This window comes from Zingiber officinale, chromosome 4B (genome assembly GCF_018446385.1).
Source record: "Zingiber officinale cultivar Zhangliang chromosome 4B, Zo_v1.1, whole genome shotgun sequence".
Classification (NCBI taxonomy): Eukaryota; Viridiplantae; Streptophyta; class Magnoliopsida; order Zingiberales; family Zingiberaceae; genus Zingiber; species Zingiber officinale.
In genome coordinates, this window is record NC_055993.1 from 118,820,357 (window position 1) to 118,841,146 (window position 20,790).

A 20,790-nucleotide genomic window follows, 5' to 3' on the forward strand; every position below is an offset into this window, starting at 1 on the left:
TGCGTCCGGGGGACGAGGTGCTGCGGAAGAGTACACCGGCGGACGAGAAGGAAGTGCGCGCGGTGGTTCCGAGGGACGAAAGCCGGAGCGGAAGATTGCTCGGGGAGCAAGAGACGCAGCTAGCGCGAAGGTCGGCATGGGGTGCGACTGAGGGACGAAGACTGCGGATGAGTACGCTGGTGGACGAGAAGGAACACGCGGCAATTCCGAGGGACGAGAAGCCGGAGGGAAGCACGCTCGAGAAGGTCGGAACATAGGTTCGGGTGAGCCCTATTCCGGAAGGCCGAGATCACCCAAGCAAATGGAGTCGGAGCGAACAGACCCGGACCGAGATGAGCTGGATCGAGACGAGCTGAACCGGAGTCGAAAAGTCAACTTATGTTGACCTTAGGGCTCCGGGCGCCCAGAACCGACCGGGGTGCCCGGAACCCTTCCGGGCGCCCGGAATCGACTTTTCAACAGGATCGAGTTTTGACTCGATCCGACCTTTGGGGGATAAAATTTATCCCCCCAGGGCGCCCGGAACCCTTCCAGGCGCCCGGACCAAGACTATAAATATAGCCTTGGTCCAGAAGTTTAGATAGAACTCATTGATTGTAAATCCAGTGCTTGCACACTCTCTTTTAGTTTAAGCTTCTGTTTTCTGCACTTCAACGTTGTACGAGGCTTCTCCGCCCGAAGGAGTTTTATTGAGCTTAATCTTCCTTGGATTAACAACCACATCGGTTGTAACCAAGTAAATCTTTTGTGCCTCGCTTTTCTTTATGCTTTTAATTTATCTGCTTAACTTAATTATGCAAGTGTTAGCCTAAAGAGTTCGAGGAGGGTTTGTTTTCTTTTTGTGTTAGCAGGATATCCAACAACCCCCTCCTAGCCAGCCCAACGGTCCTACAAGTGGTATGGACTAACCGCCGTCTGACGCAACAAAAACGATGGCCGGAGCTAGTGACTACCCACCTGCATTCGAGGGGGAGTTTTCCATCTGGAAACAAAACATGGAGGTATACCTTAACTCAGATTCTGATATTTCTTTAATAATGAAATTTGGTTATGAAGAACCAAAGAACACGAACGGAGAAGGACTCGATCTACGCCTCTGGAACGAAAAGCAACGTGAGGAGTCTATGGCAAATGGACGAGCAAAATATTATCTTCTGAATGTAATACCAAAGGAAGATTTCAAAAAGGTCGCAGATTATGAAAGCGCAAAAGAACTTTGGGAAAAGTTCTTGCAGCTCTACGAAGAACCTTCAGAAGCTGACACCTCAATAGACACCGAGCCACCGACAGAAGAGTCTGAAATCGAGGTAAGTACTACAACAGCCGAAGTACATCCCGAGATCGATGAAGGGGGAGAATCTTCGGAAGAAAGCAACTCGATAGGGGGAGAATCAATTACTGACAAGGTAAGTCAGGTATGGACTCGAACCTCTGATCAATTGAATGATTCAATCGAAGAATTGCCTGAAAATTTTTGCGAATCATCGAAAGAGTTTTTTATATTAGAAAATCAATTGTCAAACTTATTTTGCAAATTTAAAATATTATCGAAAGAGTTCTTCGAATTTCAAAATATCTTAACAAAAGAATTTTGCAAGTTGGAAACCTTGCTAAAAAACTTTTGTGAATCACAAAGAAGTTTTTCGAAAGAATTATGCAACTTAGAAATATTATCGAAAACTTTTTCTGGTCCTAAAAATTTGGAATTACAAATTACTTTATTGAAAAAGTTTTATGAATTAGAAATTGATTCATCGAAAAATATTTTCGGATTAAGAAACTTATTATTAATAGATTCCTGCAAATTCTTATTGTTAAAAAATTCTGGCAAATTACAAAATATTCTTTCAAACGAATTTTGCACATTGCCGAAAGAATTTTTTATATTGTCGAAAAATTTTATCAAGTTAGAATCTATGCTATTTGAATATTTTTGTGAAGTTGCAATTCAAATAGAAATTAACATGATACAAATTATTGCATGTTTAATATCTGTGGCTTTAATTTTGAAAAAGTGTAATTTGAGAAGTTATGAAAAATTGAAATGGAAATTTAAAACTTGTTGATATAAGTATCAGTATAAAATAAATAAATGCATAGAAATTTTTTTTTTCATGCTATCAAATTTTTTAAAATTTTCTTGCATAAATTTTTCGGCTTAGAAAGTGTTTAATTATTGATGACGAATACTTGAAATTTTTTTCTTGACTTAAAAATTTGTCTTGACTTAGAAATATTTCCCTGAAAATTATTGAAATATATTTTCAAATTTTTTTAATGTCAACCCTTAGATTTTAGTTGTTCCCCATTTTTATTGTGATCAAAGGGGGAGAAGAGAAAGTATAAGTCTAGGGGGAGGTAGAGAAAATTGAAATTTAATTCTGTTAAAATTTAATTTTATCTATCATGTTACATGTTATTGCAATAAACTGTTTAATTTCATATCTATTTTTGTCCCTAGCTTAACTTGGGTTGATCACACCAAAAAGGGGGAGATTGTTGGAACCCCAAGGTTGTTTTGGTGTGATCAACAAGTCAAGTTAGGTCCTGCGTTGTATTTAACCTTGTGTCTAAGTGTGCGGGAGCTTAGGAGCAGTACTCGGCGGAAGGCGACTAGCGAGAAGGATTGTGCGTCAGGGACGAGTCTTTGGAAGAGTACACGGACGAGAAGGAAATGCAGCGGTGGTTAGGGACAGCGGGCGGAAGATTGCTCGGGGAGCAAGAGGCGCAGCTAGGGAGAAGGACGAGGGACGAAGGCTGCGGATGAGTACGGTGGGCGAGAATGAACACGTGGCAATTCCGAGGGACGAAAAGTCGGAGGACGCTCGAAGGTCGGAACATGGGTTGGGTGAGCCCTATTAAGGCCGAGATCACCCAAGCAAAGGCCGGGCGAACATACCGGACCGAGATGAGGTGGATCGAGGCAGTGAGCCGAGTCGAAAAGTCAACTTATGTTGACCTTAGGGCTCGGCGCCGGGAACCATTCGGTGCCCGGCAAAGGCGCCGGAACCCTTCGGCGCCGGAATCGACTTTCAACGGGATCGAGTTTGACTCGATCGGGTTAAAATTTATCCCCAGGCGCCGGAACCCTTCCAGGTGCCCGGACCAAGACTATAAATATAGCCTTGGTCCAGAAGCTTAGATAGAACTCATTGATTGTAAATCCAGTGCTTGCACACTCTCTTTTAGTCTAAGCTTCTGTTTTCTGCACTTCAACGTTGTACGAGGCTTCTCCGCCCGAAGGAGTTTTATTGAGCTTAATCTTCCTTGGATTAACAACCACATCGGTTGTAACCAAGTAAATCTTTTGTGCCTCGCTTTTCTTTATGCTTTTAATTTATCTGCTTAACTTAATTATGCAAGTGTTAGCCTAAAGAGTTCGAGGAGGGTTTGTTTTCCTTTTTGTGTTAGCAGGATATCCAACAACCCCCTCCTAGCCGGCCCAACGGTCCTACACCAACTCCCTATTGGACTTACGACCGCTAAGAATTCGGTCAACTTTTGACCCATCTGAACTTTCTCTTTGCGCCAAGTGTCCGGTCAACCTTGACCCACTTGGACTTATCATCTCATGTCAATTGTCCGGTCCTCCATGACCCACTTGGACTTCCAAACACCAAGTGTCCGGTCAACCTTGACCCACCTAGATTTCCGCATGCCTGGCTTCACTCACCAGGTCTTTTCATCTGCCTAGCTTCACTCACTAGGACTTCCCATCTGCCTGACTTCACTCACCAGGACTTTCACCTAGCTTCAACCACTAGGATTTTCACATGGCTTCACTCACCAGGATTTTTCCACTGTCGGGCTTCACTCACCGGGACTTTCCACCTACCTGGCTTCACTCACCAGGACTTTCACCTAACTTCACTTACTAGAATTTTTTTCTTTCTGTTGGAGTGTATACTAAAAGTCTAGCTTTTGTAAACATTTAATTTTGAAATAAAAGAATCACATTGGTCAATATCTTCATTTATTTGTTAAATGTAATTGTTCAATTAATTTATATAAGTAGATAACATGGTGTGTGGTGTCACACTTAGAAGATCATGTTTTCGGTTCTTTATAAATTATAAACAGTTGCTCATGACTAAGATGGAAAGGAACAAACCATCAGAATAGTCATAGTGTAATTAAGTATTAGTCTATCTTGATTAATAAATTACATCGGTACACTCTAAGTGTATTGAGTAGGACCATTTAGGTAAGTTCTTTTTGTACTGACTTAATAAAAGAACTAGACCTTAGTTATTATGGAAGTGTGTGCTCTTAATCCTAATATAATAACAAGCACATATATTTAATATTTATTTTTTTGACTTATCAAAGGGTGAGGTATAACTCGATAAATCAATATGCCCGATAAGTTGGGAAATGATATTACTTATAGTGTGTCTTGTTGATTATAGAAGGAATCTGTGTCATAGTTATCTAGGTTGAGAATGTCCCCAAGAGGAGCTCATAAGGATTGCCATGTTAAACCCTGCAAGTGGACTTAGTCCGACATGACAATGAAGTTGAGTGGTATTACTCTTGGAGCTAGATATTAATTGAGTTGTCAATAACTTACTTAATTAGTGGACATTTGTTATCTTAAACACAGGGAGACTAACACACTCATAATAAGAAGGAGCCCATAATGTAATTTGGGATTGGTGCGGTAGTGCGATAATAACTCTTTAGTGGAATGAGTTATTATCGATGAACTTGAGTTGTGTGTTCGGGGCGAGCACGGGATACTCAAGCTCATCGGAAGGTCAAAATCAATTTCTCCTCTAGGTCCCTGTCGTAGCCTCATTATAGCCTCAAGTCCATCCAAATGTAAGGCTCTTCTTGGTGTCCAAGAAGTGGGCCGGTCCAATGCTTGGTGACTAAGCAAGGGCCGGCCACATCCTCTTCTATAGGGGCCGACCCTTTGCTTAGTGACCAAGCATGAAGGGGCCGACCACAATATTCAAACAAGGAGGGTTGTTTTTGAATTTTTAAAATCTTCTCTTTGTAGAAAATTATAAGTTTTAAAAGAGAGATTTTAATTTAAATTTTTTTTCTTATTTGAATTTGGTCACACGTTTTAATAGAGAGTTTTAAAAGTTTTTAAAACTTTTATTTTTTAACCATCCTCATGGTTTAAGAAAATAAAGGAAGAAAAAAAGGAAATTTTATAAGAGAAGTTTTAAATTTTAAAACATGGTTTTAATTTTTAGAACTTTCCTTTTTTAACTCCTACTTTAGGAAAGAAAGCTTGTAAATTTTATAAGAAGATTTCTTCTTATAAATTTTTTTTAAAAAATATATTTCCTTTTCTCTTGATGAGGTGGTCGGCCACCTTACTTGGTGCCCAAGCAAGTGACCGACCATAATTAAATTAAGAAAATCATCACAAAATTAAAATTGGTGATTGATTCAATCAAGAGGAAAGAAAAAGAAAATTAAAAAGGGGAAAGAAAAAACTAGAGGATGATTTTAATTTTTGTAAAAAGTTTTTCCTTATTTGCCTTGGGCAAGTAATATAAAAGAAGGGGTGAGGAGACTTCATGTGACATAACTCTTATTCTTTTGGTTGGAGATCTCAAGTGGTCGGCCCCTCTCTCCCTTCTCTTTTCTCTTTTGCTCTCTTCTCCTTGGTGGTGGTGGCCGGATTTTAGAAGAAGAGGAGGAAGCTTTTGGGTGGTGTTCATCTTGGAGGATCGTCGCCCACACGACGTCCAAGGCGAGGCGAGGAATACGGCAGAAGATCTCGAGGTTATTAGCTTACAAAGAGAAGGTATAACTAGTAATTTTCTTCCACATCATACTAGTTATTTTCTTTGTAAGAATTCTAAATACAAGATGCAATTAGATCTAGTTTATCAAATTTATTTTTCGATTTTGTGTTTTCTTCTTTTTTGAATTTGTGATTCGATTGTTCTTTTTGGTTAACCTAGAGTTATTTAAGGAAATTAGATATTAGCTTTCCTTAAAAGGCTTTGACTAGGCGGTGGTGGTTGCTCCCATATCCAAGAAGGCCATGTGCCTCGCCATGCAGTCTTGGAAGCCAATTTTGGAAATTAATATTTAATGGAATTAATAACATAGGTGGATTTGAATCAATAGTGTTAAGTTCCGTTTGCGATTCAAATCTAAACCATTAAGAACAGATAAGTTAAATTTGGAATCAATGATGTTAAGTTCCGTCTGCGATTCCTAATTTAACTTCTAAAGAACACAATATGTTATTTAAGGAAAGGTTCGACACTTGTACAAAAATTTTTGTACAGTGGAACCGGTACGTTTTCCTAGGACTAACCAACACTTTCTGTCTAGCTTCACTCACTAGGACTTCCCAGTCAAGTATCCGGTCAATCTTGACCTACTTGACTCTTCTTCAAACTCAGACTGGTCAAACCCTAACTAGAGAGAAATTGCTCTAGCAATCTCCCCAATCGGATAATTACACCTGTAATCTCTATGTATTATATGTATTGTCAAACATCGAAATCCAAACATAAAGACTCAAGCTTGAGCCAACTCAAGCTTAATCAACCAGGTCATCCTTAACCTAGAGATATTGCACCAACAATCTCCCCCTTTTTGATGTTTGACAATACCTTTAAGTTAGACTAATCTCATAGCCTCAACTTCCTTCATGCCAATGTATGAATAAGGGTTTCCTTCATTCTCCCCCTTTCCTAGAGGGCAAACTCCCTCTTTAGATAATGAATGCCTAACTTAACCACACATTCTCCCTCTTTTGGCACACATCAAAAACTCTTCCCCTGAAGAGTTACCTAACGTTGTTCACAACTTCACTCGTTGCTCACAACATGATAATGAAAGTCCCATACCTTTCATTTTCCTTAATGCTCACCCTTGAGCATTACCACTTGGCATGTTTAAACACGATTCAACTGAAGGTCTCATACTCTTCATTTTCATCGAATGCTCATCTTTGAGCATATACCACCTAAACAATGAAGATATCCACTCCCCATTGTATTCAAATGCTTAACCTTGAGCATTTTTCACGAAAGAAGGTTAACCACCTTCCAAGGTGTATGAAAAATAGATTTTCATGTCGTTAAAGAGTAACTCCCCCTAAAGACATGCACGTAACTTCTATCATTGCACCAACAATGACTTGGAATCCCTAAACATATAGGAAACCCAAATTTTGAAGTTTTAAGGTTTAAAAATTCAATATTGAAAACTAAACCTCAACCTAAACCTTTACTTAATCTTCCTTAACCAATCCATCCTTGTTTTCATCATGAAAACTCTCCCTAAATGTATACAAATGTATTTTGAGGGATAAGGAGGGGTTATATAGACTAAAAAAATGCTGAATTCTAGCTTACCCAACCAAAATCAACATTTCAATCGATTGGAGTTGGGTCCCAATCGATTGAACCCAGCTGAATCGATCGACTGATCGATTCAGACTGTGTGGATCGATCGGTGGATTGATCCAGCGAGCTTCTGCTCATGAGAAATGCCTTCTCAATCAATCGCCCGATCGATTGAGGAACTCCAATCGATCAGGTGATCAATTGAAGCTCTAAAAATGCTGAAATTCACTTTCAGTCAATTTCAGAAACTCCCCAAAAATTCTACAAAATTTGAAAAATCATGAAAATTCATGTAGACATTCCTTAGGGCATATACTATCAAGAAAAAAATAGTTTTTTATGAAAATACTTTCTATTTTCCAAGATTGACACAAAGTTGAAAACTTGTAAAAACTTTAGTGTTTTCTTCTAGTTTGTGTCTAATTTTTCGATGATGATTACTATCAAAAGATAGTCTTCATCAAGGTTTTATAAAAGCATTTTAAAACCTTTTTCAAAATCAATATCCAACCATGTTCTTTGGGCTCAATGCACATGACTTGTACATTAGCTTTCCCAATGATTGGAAAACACATAACTAGTGTTGTTTTGATGAACTTAAAACTCAAAAGAATGCACTTAATCAACACTTTGAGTTTTGTTCATCACCCTAACATCTCACTTATATCTAATGTGTACAAAAACCACATACAAGTCACCTTATAGTTCTTTAGTGAGATGTAAACTTTGGTTTTGCCCTAATCTAGGGATCATGCATATCTATCTAGGTATTTTAAGATTAGGAACATCCACCAAGGATGTTACTTGTTAATGAATGTCATTTGTCCTTAGTTTGTAAGGAATTAAAATAATGCAGATGCGTTATGGCATACATCAAAGATAAATAATTTTCAAAAGAAAATTTCTTATGACTACATGATGTATGTATGACATGACATGGTATTTTTGTGTTTTTCATAATAAGGCATGAGTGCAAAAATAAATATGATGTCATGACATATGATGGGCAAACAAAGCATGACAACTTAGCATAAATAAAATACCTAGAATGACTATCTGAGTATCCTTAAATCTTAGCTAACTTAAAATTTAAACATAGATTTCCCAATATTTTCCAAAAAAAAAAATATGCCAAAACCCAATTTTGACATTTCCTTTACTTTTCCTACATTGTGCCAATTTAAATTAAGCATATTCCTCAAAATTTGGCACAAATTACTCTTTTAAAGAGTAACAAATTAAAATAAGGCTTAGATTTACCTTTAACTTCCCAATAAAATGCCAAAATCTCAACTTGACATTTCTTTACAATTCTCCCACTTATGCCAATTTAATTTAAAATCAATTTTCTCAAATTATGACATATTTTACTCATTTCAAGAGTAAATCATAATCCTTTTCATTTTCAAAGGTTAACAATAACCTTGAAAATGCTCTCCGAGTGTCAACTTCATCAAAGTTGGGTTAACTACCCTTCTAATCGGAGTTGACACTCTCTATCCCATCTAAGGGGTAGAGAAAATACTCCTAGGAACCCAAAACCTATTGGAGTTCCTTGGATGCTCTAGGTACTCACTAGGGATAACTTCCCTAGATACCTTCTTAGTGACCTTGTTAGGCTTTTTAGAAGCCTTGGTCACTTTTTCTATATCAACTCTAGGGATTTCTTCCCTTGTGACCTTCCTAGTGACTTTCTTAGACTTCTTAGAAGTCTTAGTCACGTTTGTTGTTGTAAAAATACTTCTAGGGATAACTTCCCTTGTATTTTTGACTTGACCACTAGGCCTAGGGTTAGTTCCATAGCTATATGAAACCCTATGGTAAGAAATTGCATCCTTCTTAGCCTTAGGTTTGTATCTCAAACATTTACAACCATAGGATGACCCTTGTTTCTCTAAACCTAGGTTTTGACTCTTGAACCCTTGTGTATCATTTGTGATTTTTCTAAGAGTCCTCTCCAATTTATCAAGTCTTGACCTTAAGACTTGATTTTCTCTCCATAACTCCTCAACCTTAGATTTTTCATTTACACTTTGATTTTTCTTTTTCTTAGGAAAATACCTAGAATCCTTAAAGTTATTGCCTAAATTATTTTCTATCTTTCTAACCTTAGGTTTGGTAGTTTTAGCATGAAGAGCCACATGATTTTCGTTTATTCTATCATGCTTCCTATTTTTATGGTAAATAGAATAAAAATGATATAAATTAGAACTAGCATGCTTTTTACCATAATTTAAAGAGGTAGGCTCAATAAATGATACCTTGCGTATTACCTTTGAAGCTCCCCCTTGAGTTGTGCTTCCTCCTTGAGCCTTGATCGCTTTCTTCCCCTTGGGACATTGACTACAATAGTGTCCCTTTTGATTGCAAGAGAAGCACACAATGTGCTCCTTGCTCTTCTTTATTCCGGGAGCGGTCTCTGTGGGCTTCTCCTTGCCCTTTAGTGCCACTTGGCTCTTTTTCTTGGCCAATTTTGGGTATTTGCTTTTGTAGTGCCCATGTTCCCTACACTCAAAACATATAATATGATTTTTATTCTTAATTGAACCATTTTTACCTTCATGTGTAGGGATGACACTTGCTCCTCCATTTGATGTTTCTTGATTTTTGGAGGATGCAACATATTTTTCTCCATTTGACCCGGATGTAGAAGCTTCTCCTTCTTCTTGATCCGATGTCAACAAAGGTCTCTCCCCCTTAATCCTAGAGGTGGAGACTTCATCTTCCTCTTCATCCTCTTTTACATGAAACAAGGAATATGCTCCTTCCTTGCTCTTTTGGTTGCACTCCTTTGAGGATGAAGCTTCTAGGACTTCTTCTTCCGATATTGAGCACCTCTCAACCTCGGAGTCCTCTTCTTCTTCTTTTTGATCTTGATTCAATGAATCACCCTCATTTGATTCTTCTTAGATTGGTACAGTGGAGGGGATCTCATGAATCGTTGTCAATTTGCTCCAAAGCTCCTTGGCATCCTTGAATTCTCCAATTTGCTCCAAAATGTGGCTAGGTAATAGATTGACTAAAAGCTTGGTCACTTTATCATTTGCCTCGCTCCTTTGAATTTGTTCTTGGCTCCACTTGCTTCTCTTGAGAACTTTGCCCTTTGAACTTGTTGGAGCTTCGAAGCCTTCCATGAGAGCAAACCATTGCTCTATCTCCAACATCAAGAAATTTTTGATCCTTGATTTCCAAAGATCGAGGCTCATCATTGTGAACGGTGGAGGCACCCTTGTATCGAATCCAAGTCCATCTTGGAATTCCATTTGAAGTTGAGCTTCTTGAATGAAGTCTTCGACTTGTAGAATTGCTCCAACTTCTTCACGCTCTAGCTTTTTGCCCCTTTCGGCGATGATTCCGGTGAAGAGCAACCTTGCTCTGATACCACTTGTTGGGACGGAAATGTAGCTAGAGGGGGGAGGGGTGAATAGCTCGTCGTAATCTCGTGCTTGTCGTTGCTCACTTCTTGTGAAGATGTGCAGCGGAAAATACAAGAACCAACACAACAACGCTAACTCTAGGGATTTACTTGGTATCTACCTCAAGAAGAGGTGACTAGTCCAAGGATCCACACACTCACGCACCCTCCACTATGAAAACACTCCTTTACGGTAACTACCGTAGGCGGAGAAGCCTTACAAGCTCACAATATAATAATAAGAAAGAAAGAAGCAAAATACAAGTAAATCTTACAAGATTACAATGAAACCCTAGCTTCTTCTTCTTCTTGTTGCAACTCGCCTCTTGACTTGGATGTGCCTCCAAGAACTTTCAAGAACTGGCGGTGAGGAAGAAAGGATCGCTGTGGAGCTTTGTTGTGATTGCCGTAGAGAAGAGATGGAAGCTCTGTCGAAGAAAACGCTCGCCAACGTCTATATTTGCGCCAACGATCGAATCCCAATCGATTGGATTGCTCCCAATCGATTGGGGAGGCTTGGGATCGATCGATCGATCGATCGATCAATCCAGAGCGCCTCTGTGCTCTTGGAAAATACTTGAATCTATTGCCCAATCGATTCAACGTGTCTCACGCGATTTCCAGAGCTATCGCGTGATTTTCCAGCCTCCCAATCTATTGCCCGATCAATTGGAGGTTTCAATCGATCAACGGATCGATTCAGAAGCTCACTGTTCACTCAAAACCTCTCTCAATCGATTGACCGATCGATTGGGGAAGTTTCAATCGATTACCCAATCAATTCAGCCCATTTCTGCATGAATTCACGTAAACCAATCGGTTGACCAATCGATTGAACCCCCTATTGATTGGCCAATCGATTGGAAAGCAGAAAACTTGATAGAGCTTGAAATTAGCTTCGTTTCGCATCTGAGATCACCTCATTCCGATATCCGAGTCAAAAGTTATGGCCTTCGGAAGTTTACTACGTCCGAACTTCCTAGTTTCATGCCAACTCCCTATTGGACTTATGACCGCTAAGAATTCGGTCAACTTTTGACCCATCTGGACTTTCTCTTTGTGCCAAGTGTCCGGTCAACCTTGACCCACTTGGACTTATCATCTCATGCCAATTGTCCGGTCCTCCATGACCCACTTGGACTTCCAAACACCAAGTGTCCGGTCAACCTTGACCCACCTAGATTTCCACATGTCTGGCTTCACTCACCAGGTCTTTCCATCTGCCTAGCTTCACTCACTAGGAATTCCCATCTGCTTGGCTTCACTCACTAGGACTTTCACCTAGCTTCAACCACTAGGATTTTCACCTGGCTTCACTCACCAGGATTTTTCCACTGCTCGGCTCCACTCATCGGGACTTTCCACCTGCCTGGCTTCATTCACCAGGACTTTCACCTAGCTTCACTCACTACGATTTTCCAACTACATAGCTTCACTCACTAGGTCTTTCACCTGGCTTCACTCACCAAGATTTTTCTTTCTGCCTAGCTTCACTCACTAGGACTTCCCAGTCAAGTATCCGGTCAATCTTGACCTACTTGACTCTTCTTCAAACTCAGACTGGTCAAACCCTAACTAGAGGGAAATTGCTCTAGTAATCTCCCCAATCGGATGATTACACCTGTAATCTCCATGTATTATCTGTATTGTCAAACATCGAAACCCAAACATAAAGACTCAAGCTTGAGCCAACTCAAGCTCAGTCAACCAGGTCATCCTTAACCTAGGGATATTGCACCAACAGATAGCTGTTTCGTATCACCGAGTCCGAAAGCAGAGTCACTGAGTCGAGAGTCGGGAAGTAGAGTCACTAAATTGGGAAGCATAGTCGGGAGTCGGAGTCGGTGAGTCGAGAGTTGGGAAGCAGAGTCACCGAATTGGGAAGCATAGTCGGAAGTCGAAGTCATTGAGTTGGGAAGTAGAGTTTGTAGAGGGAGATATTGAGGCATGCACTCAACGCAGTTTCCTTGAAACAAATTCATCCCACCTCCGACTGTGTTTCAAGGTTCTTCGAATCGTCTATTTCCCAGGATACAATGACAGACCGTAAATCGACAGCAAGCACTGGTGGATCACGATGAATCGAGAATACACTTGAGTGCTATCACAAGTAGTTTAGTCAAGCGGATGTAAGGCTAAGAGAAGAATCAGGGAATGATGGTGGAAAAATTCTTTTAATATTTCTTTCACTTCTATCTCTCTACTCTTGCTTACGACCTCCTTTTATAGGACCGCTCATCTCTAGCTGCAATAATGATCAAGCTATGGGCATTCAACACTGGCTTTAATATCGTCATTAATGGGTTTAATGTTTGCTATTATTGTTGAAAAGTTACAGAATCGTCATTAATGAGTTAATGTCGGCTATTATTGTCGAGAAGTTACAAAATCGCTATTAATTTCATATTAATGCCTCTGTTATACTCTTATGTGGGTAATAAAAAAATATTCAGGTGGCAAAACATTAGTTCTTTCGCTTGGACAAATTTTAAAGGATTAATGGGAAACGATAGAGGGGGGTTGAATATCATTTGTTTTAAAACTTTTCTTTTCAATACGAAATATCAAAGTAGCAGCGGAATGAAAACAAGAACAGGTAGATTCATTCAATTACTTGGTTTAGAGCATGTGACGACTCCTACTCCAAGACCCGCGATCCTTGATTGCACCGTTGGGTAATTCATTAAAATTCCTCCTTTCGAAAACTTCAAAAAAGAGGTTATGCGTATAGAGAAGTTAATACAAAAGAGTACAAGCTAAATAAAAATACCGACAATACAATAACAAAGATCATCAGAGCTTCTTAGTGATGTAGCTTGCACGTTGAGTGGAAGATCAGAAGTAGCACGAGCAGTAACGCAGTAGAACAGTGAAATGTAGAAAGATGCTTCAGCTTGGCGCTCGAGGCTTGATTTTATAAGTGTTGATTGATCGACTGAAAATCCTTCGGTCAACTGATCTGTTTGGTCGACTGAACCCTCTATCAATCAATTGAATACTGAGGTTTCATTCGACGACAAGATCTGATCTTCGCGTAATTAAGAGCATTAAATGTTTGGTTAACCGATCACCCTGTTCAGTCAATCGATCACTCAAATTGCCTTCTTCACTGCAATCTGAATCTATTTTATCATTAATGCTATTTAATGTTCGGTCAACCGATCTACTTGAATTCCAACTTTGCCAAGATTTCAATCTTCTAGGTTGTCTACCAAAATGGGTTCGGTCAACTTATCCTTGGGTTCGGTCGACTGATCTCTTTGAATACCAAGTGTGCTCTGCTTGATCACTCTGTGTCATGTCAACTTGGTTCGATCAACTGATCATCCTATTCGATTGACCAATCCACCTGGATTCTGTAAACAGAGTTAGTTTACACATTAGTATAAAATATTCCTACAACATAAAGTTAGTAAAGTAGTAATGAATGAATAGGAAAAGACAATAAGATCTGTCTTGATCTCAACTTGGAAACCTGCCTATTTCTTCAGTTGGATCAACGATCTAGAGTTTGTTCCTTCTTAGAACACGACCTCCTCGTCACTCCACTCCAGTTGCTTATCTTAACCTACCTGCTAAACATTGGGTCCTCCAAACCTGTTTGGACCTCTGCTTAGTATCAGATCGGCTTACCACGACTTCCTCTCAATATCAGGTCCTCCAGACCTATCGTCTCTAACTGCCAAGTGCCATGTCCTTGATCCACCTGGACTTTGTGCGTGACTTCCACAATCTACTCAGACTTTCCTGTCTAGCCACGACTAGGACTTTCCCGGTTGAGTAAATAACCTGCACACTTAAGTAAATAAGTATTTAATTCTACTCTTGAGTTTAGTAATTCCCCCTTTGAATTCACTATCTCTCCCCCTTTGACATACATAAAAAAATAGAAAAAAATACAACCAACAAACTTGAAGCATTTCAAGATTTAAGTTTTGGAGTTAGAAACATTACTTGGAAAAATTTTAAAACCAAAGATTTCTAAGCATAAGATTTGACAATCTCAAAGAAAAGTATGCCACAAGTTTTAGTTCGAATTTTTTTCTCAAAATTTCTAATAAGTTTTTGAAATAATAAGTTTTGAAAAGCATACTTTTGAAGATTTTTCTAAGGACAAATACATTATCATTTTCGAAAATAGCTTGAAAGATATTTTGAAGAAAGCTTAGAATTTTTGAAAATAAGAATCATGAACCAAAAACTAAGTTATGAAATTATTTTTTAGAAAACAATTTTTTGAAATTTTTTAAAACTTTGTTGAAAATGTAGAATTTGAGCAATTTTGATTTTTTTTGAAAATATGAAGTTTTCTAAAAAATCATAAGTGTAGAATTTGAAAATGGTTTGTAAAGAGAATTTTGAAACATAAGTTTTAAAAGATTATAAAGAGGATAAATTTTGAACTAATAAGTAAAAAAATATAAATTTTTAAAATTTTCTAAGGAAAAGAGACTTAGTCTTGAATTGAAGTAAAAAATAATGTTTATGCGCCCCCTTAAATTTATATTTTCCTATAAATCCAAGCATGTATGGAATATATAAATTTTGAAAATATTAAAAAAAACACATCTATGAAATAGTCTTTAAAGAAATATTCAACCTTTGTACTTAGCTGACTGCCACAAGAATACAAGATAGCAGCTGTTGACTCAGGTTGGTCAATTTGAGTGTTTGTCTATAACTAGTTTATTACTAGCTAAATTACTCAGATTGATCAATGTATGTGTTTAAAGCTCAGATTTATGTCGATACACTGACATAAACATCTGAAATTTTAGGCTAAGTCCTAAGCATCTCACACCGTTCTATATTTCAAAATACAAGCAAGGTATCCTACTGTGCTTATGAGATGTTGGCTGCTAAAACTATAGGAGTATGCAATTCTACGGTAAGTCCTGGGATACTCCATAAAGATAAAATATTTTGAAAGTAATTTTGAAAATAAATTTTTGAAAGGAGAATTTTGAAAACCAATAAGTAGTAATTTATCTAGAAAGTGCATATTAAAAACTAGTCTATAAAGCACATCCCTAATTGTCTTCTTAAGTTGCTAAATTCATATTCAGGTAATAGTTTGATGAATATGTTAGCTAAGTTAGATTTAGATTCAATATAGTTAAATTCAATATTTCCTTTTGTGACATGATCTCTAATAAAGTGGTATTTGACTTCTATATGTTTATTTCTAGAGTGATGAACTGGGGTTTTAGTTAGATTTATAGAGCTTATGTTTGTTGGAGTAATCTGGGTACCCTAGGTTTTGATGTTTGGGTAAAGGTTTAAGTTAGGTTTATTATTGTATTTGATATGTATTGTGAGTGTGCAGGATACAGGTACAACAAGAAAAGTCCAAGTGTGATCTTGGCAAAGGAGGAAAGTCCAATGATGAGTCTTGGCGGTGTAAGTCCAAGCATGTAGTCTTGGTAACGTAAGTCCAAGTGTGACTTGGCAATGGACGAAGTCCCGAAGGTGCGACCTCTTGGCAAATGAAGACCCGACAACAATGACAAGGTCGATGGAAGCTCCAGAAGGCAAGACGTGAAGGATGGAGAGACATCCGAGGGACGCAAGGCTGATGGAGGAGGCTAGAAGGCAAGGTCTAGGTTGGTCGGGTGAGAACGAGTGCTGAGTGAATGTACTCGGGGTAAAATCATAGAATTAGGATTTACTGTAGCAGTACTGTAGTGTTACTGTAGCAGTCGACTGGTGGTTTCATGTAACGACCCGCCTCCTACTGCTACTAGGCTGCGAGGCCGGACCGTCACATTATGCTGTGCTATCTTACTCCCTGACCTTTGCTAAAGTCTAGGTGCGGAAAGCTGCACTAATTAAAACTTTGCTAGTTGCTACCACAAATCTGGAGCTAATACTCAAATCACTATTTTTTTTCATCAATCATATGCTAAGGGGTATAATCTATGATGTACCTGTCATGTCTTACATCCCTTATGGTCAAGGAACTGAACTACAAGGTTTCTTGGTCGAAACCCAGCTCCCCAATCGATTGGGATCGAACTCAATCAATTGAAAGCTATTGGATCGATCCACTGATCGATTCAACACACTACTGTGCACGGGGTAAATTCTGGATCGATCGTCTGATCGATCCAGGCTTGCCAATCGATCCAGTGATCGATTCCAAAGCTCTCTATTCGCGACGGCACACTACCGGATCGATTGGCTGATCGATCCAGAAGCTTACTGTTCGCGACAATAGCTCCAATCGATCGGCTGATCAATTGAACTTAGTCCAATCGATCGGCTGGTCGATCCAGAAGCTTACTGTTCGCGGAAATCAGCTCTCAATTAATCAACTGATCGATTGAGGTCCCTCCAATCGATCGGTAGATCGATTGGAGTTTCTGATTTCGCTGCAGAGCTCTGATTTCAGAGCTCGATCATACATAACTCAATACAATAGACCTAAAATGCCTACAGAACATTGTAATTGGTCTTCACTAACATTATGCATGATTTACTACTCATCAATAAGCTAGCTAGTGTCCTAGGCATGGCATAAGCATGGTTTCACAATTCAAAATTCTTAAACATTCTAAAGGTGCATAAACATTAAAAAGAACAAAAGGTTCTAATTCTTTAAATTTGCTAGTTCCCAAGGGTCTTCATTCCAAGTTCCTGCCCACACACATCTTTGTAGCATTGACCTCCAGCCTCCGCTAGTCCATCTTTCCTTTACCTTTATCTGCAGTATAAGGAAAAGAAGTATCTGTAAGCTCGAGAGCTTAGTAAGAAACCATCTACCTCACAAAACATGCATACGATGCAATTTATGCTTTTTAAAACATGCTATTTGAAATATATGCTGAACATTGCTAAACATGGATTCTAAAACATGGCATAATCACAAACGATACATGGCAATCATAGCTAAACATAAAACCATCATGTGGATCCATAAGAACTAAACTGAAATAAAAGCTAAGCTACACTACTACTAACTGATGCTAAGCTGCTCTGTATTCACATAAACTATGTTATGAAGTTTTGAAAGCTATTTATCATAAATAGATGAAAATACATAATCATGCTGTTGATGGGCCCGACAACTGTACTTGCTATGCGCGCATCCCTAACTAAACTCGGGATTACAAATCCCGATTCTAGTAGGGTTTACTAGGTTATCTAAACCTAGGGACGACTGTGGGAGCCCAACCCAAGGACAACTGAAGTCCAGTACAGTGCCACTGGAAAGTAAAATACTGATTTGTAGCTAATATGCCTTACCTTGCTCTTACCAGGTTATCTGAACCTAGAACTAGGTTATCTGAACCTAGAGGCGACTGTGGGAGCCCACCCATTGGACCATAGTCTCATATAAGCTGAAGCAAGGCTAAGTATGCTATAAAATGCTCCTATTGCATTTATCTAAGCTATTAAAAATGCATATGTTGCATTTAACTGAGCTAAACATTTTATCAAACACTTGGTGTGCACTAATTCACACTCTATGTGCTGAAAATCTGCATACGACTAAACTAATGCATAAAAACATACGAATAGCTACTTATACTGCAAGTGAGGGGTTTCTTACCTCCTGCTTGAAGTTTCTTACAAATCTAAACGCTAGGTTTCCGGTGGAGAAGATCCCTTTGTCGATCTCCTTGTGTCTACGTGCCTTTCTCGCGGAGAGGAACGTTCTCGTGCTGGAGTCGTCGCCGGAAGGTGCTCCTATGGCCCTTGGAACGGAACCCTAGGTTCCTAGGTCTTGGGCACCGAGAGGGTGGAGAGGAAGAGGGGCGGCGTGTGAGGGTTTTAGGAAGAGAAGAGTTACGTTAAAAAAAAATAATAATTCTCCACTTAATAATTTTCCTATTTATACTAAGTGGTTTATCCGGCCAATCTCAAATATAAATATAATGGTTTCCCTCTTCTTTCAACATGGCCCTGCTGGGTTCACTTGGGTACTAGAGTCATCCATAAGACATAGGGTCTCATAGGTCTCGGGTTCAATTCCCGCTTAGGCTATTTTACGTTTCTATTTATTTTTGCTACTTCTACTACTCTAAAAATTCCATAAAAATATCCTAAAATTCCGGAAAAATACTAGGATATTTATAAAATTGATTTGAGAATTTTCGGGCGTTACATTTCATCAGTCGATTGGTGCAGTCGACTGGGAGCGAACAGAGGGCTGATATCGAGCCATTGGGCTACAACGGTCGAATTTCCACAAAGGGAAGTCGACTGGTAGGCGGGGTTTTCCAACCCGTTGCCTATATAACCAAGAATTGGAAGGTTGGTTAAAGTTGACGAAATAGAGGTGGTTAACCCCTATTAGTAATCTACCAGTGCCCTAGCTTCTCAAGAGTCCTTGGTGAGAGTTTATGGCGAGGTTTCTCCACCCACAAGGAGCTACACGAGCTAGCCGGAGGTTTTCCGAGGAGTCATCCATCGACGGATTGGGATCGTCGACCTTACGGATAGCCGTGGAGTAGGAGCTTCATCTCTGAACCACGTTAAACAACGTGTCATTGAGTTTGCTTCTTGTTTATTGTTTTCTAGGGTTAGCTTTGCTTTTGTTTGTTAGTATTTTTGTTTCCGCTGTGCACTAACAAGCGTAAGAAGCGATGATTTGGGTGAGACGCTATTCACCCCCCCTCTAGCGAACGTCAAGGTCTCAACAATGTTATCAATACAAGTTTTAACATTTTTGTATTCTAGATTGAAGTCTTTTAAGGTATGAGATATCCATAACAATTGAGCTATGTATTTTGCTTCAGTAGTAGATTAGGCAACACAATATTACTTTCTACTTAACTAGCTAACTAAAGATGGTCCTAGCAATTAACATCCTCCACTTGTACTCTTTCTATCTAACTTATAGCTAGCATAATCTGAATCAGAATAGTCAACTAACTCAAAGTTTGATGTTCTTGGGTACCCCATTTCTACATTTACGGTTTCTTTTAGATATCTAATTATTCTTTTAACATTTGATAAGTGAGATTCTTTAGTGCATGTTTTATATCTAGAGCTCATACTTACTATAAATAATAAGTTAGGTATGCTTACAGTTAAGTAAAGTAATCTTCCTATCAGGCTTTTATAGTGTTTTAAGTCAATTGAATTACCATTTAGGTCACTATCTAGGTTTATGGTACTTGTCATTGGTGTTTTTAACTCTTTAGAGTTTTCCATACCAAATTTCTTAATTAGTTCTTTTGTATATTTGGCTTGGTGGACATAGTTTCTTTCTTTAGTTTGTTTAATTTATAGTCCTAAGAAGTAATTTAACTCGCCAATCAGGCTCATTTCAAATTCATTTTCCATTAAAGATATGAATTCTTTTAAAAATTTTGAGTTGGTTGATCTAACTACTATGTCATCTACTTATACCTGGGTTATAATTATGTCTAAGTCAAGAGCTTTTATAAAAAGTGTGGGGTCAATTTAACCTTCTTTAAACCCTTTTGAACTTAGAAAACTAGACAGTCTTTTATACCTAGCCTAAGTGCTTTCTTTAATCCATATAGTGCCTTTTTAGTTTAAAAACATAGTTTAAATGTTTTAAGTCTTCAAAACTTGGTGGTTGACTTATATAGACCTCCTCTTTAATTTGCCCATTAAAGAATGTAGATTTAATATCTATTTAGTATAACTTGAATCCTTTGTGTGCTACATAGACTAGTAACTGTTGGTGCGGGTAGCACTAACGGTCTAACCTAGGTTTTGATGAATGCAAATAGGTTAAGTTAGTTTTGTTGTTGTCTGACACTTTGATCGAGTGTGCAGGAGAAGTCCAGACAGGTCGACGGGCTGACCGGATGTCTGGCACGAAGTCCAGCTAGGTCGACGGGCTGACCGGACGCTTGGCGAGAAGTCCAAGCGGGTCGACGGGCTGACCGGACGCTTGGCGAGAAGTCCAGACGGGTCGACGGGCTGACCGGACGTCTGGCAGGTAAGTGAGGTAAGTCACTGGAGGGGAGTGACTTCGAGGACGTGTTCCCGGGAAGGGAACATTAGGCGTCGATCCGACTTAGATCCATTTCGGATATCTAAGTCGAGATCGTGACTAGATTCCGGTCTCGG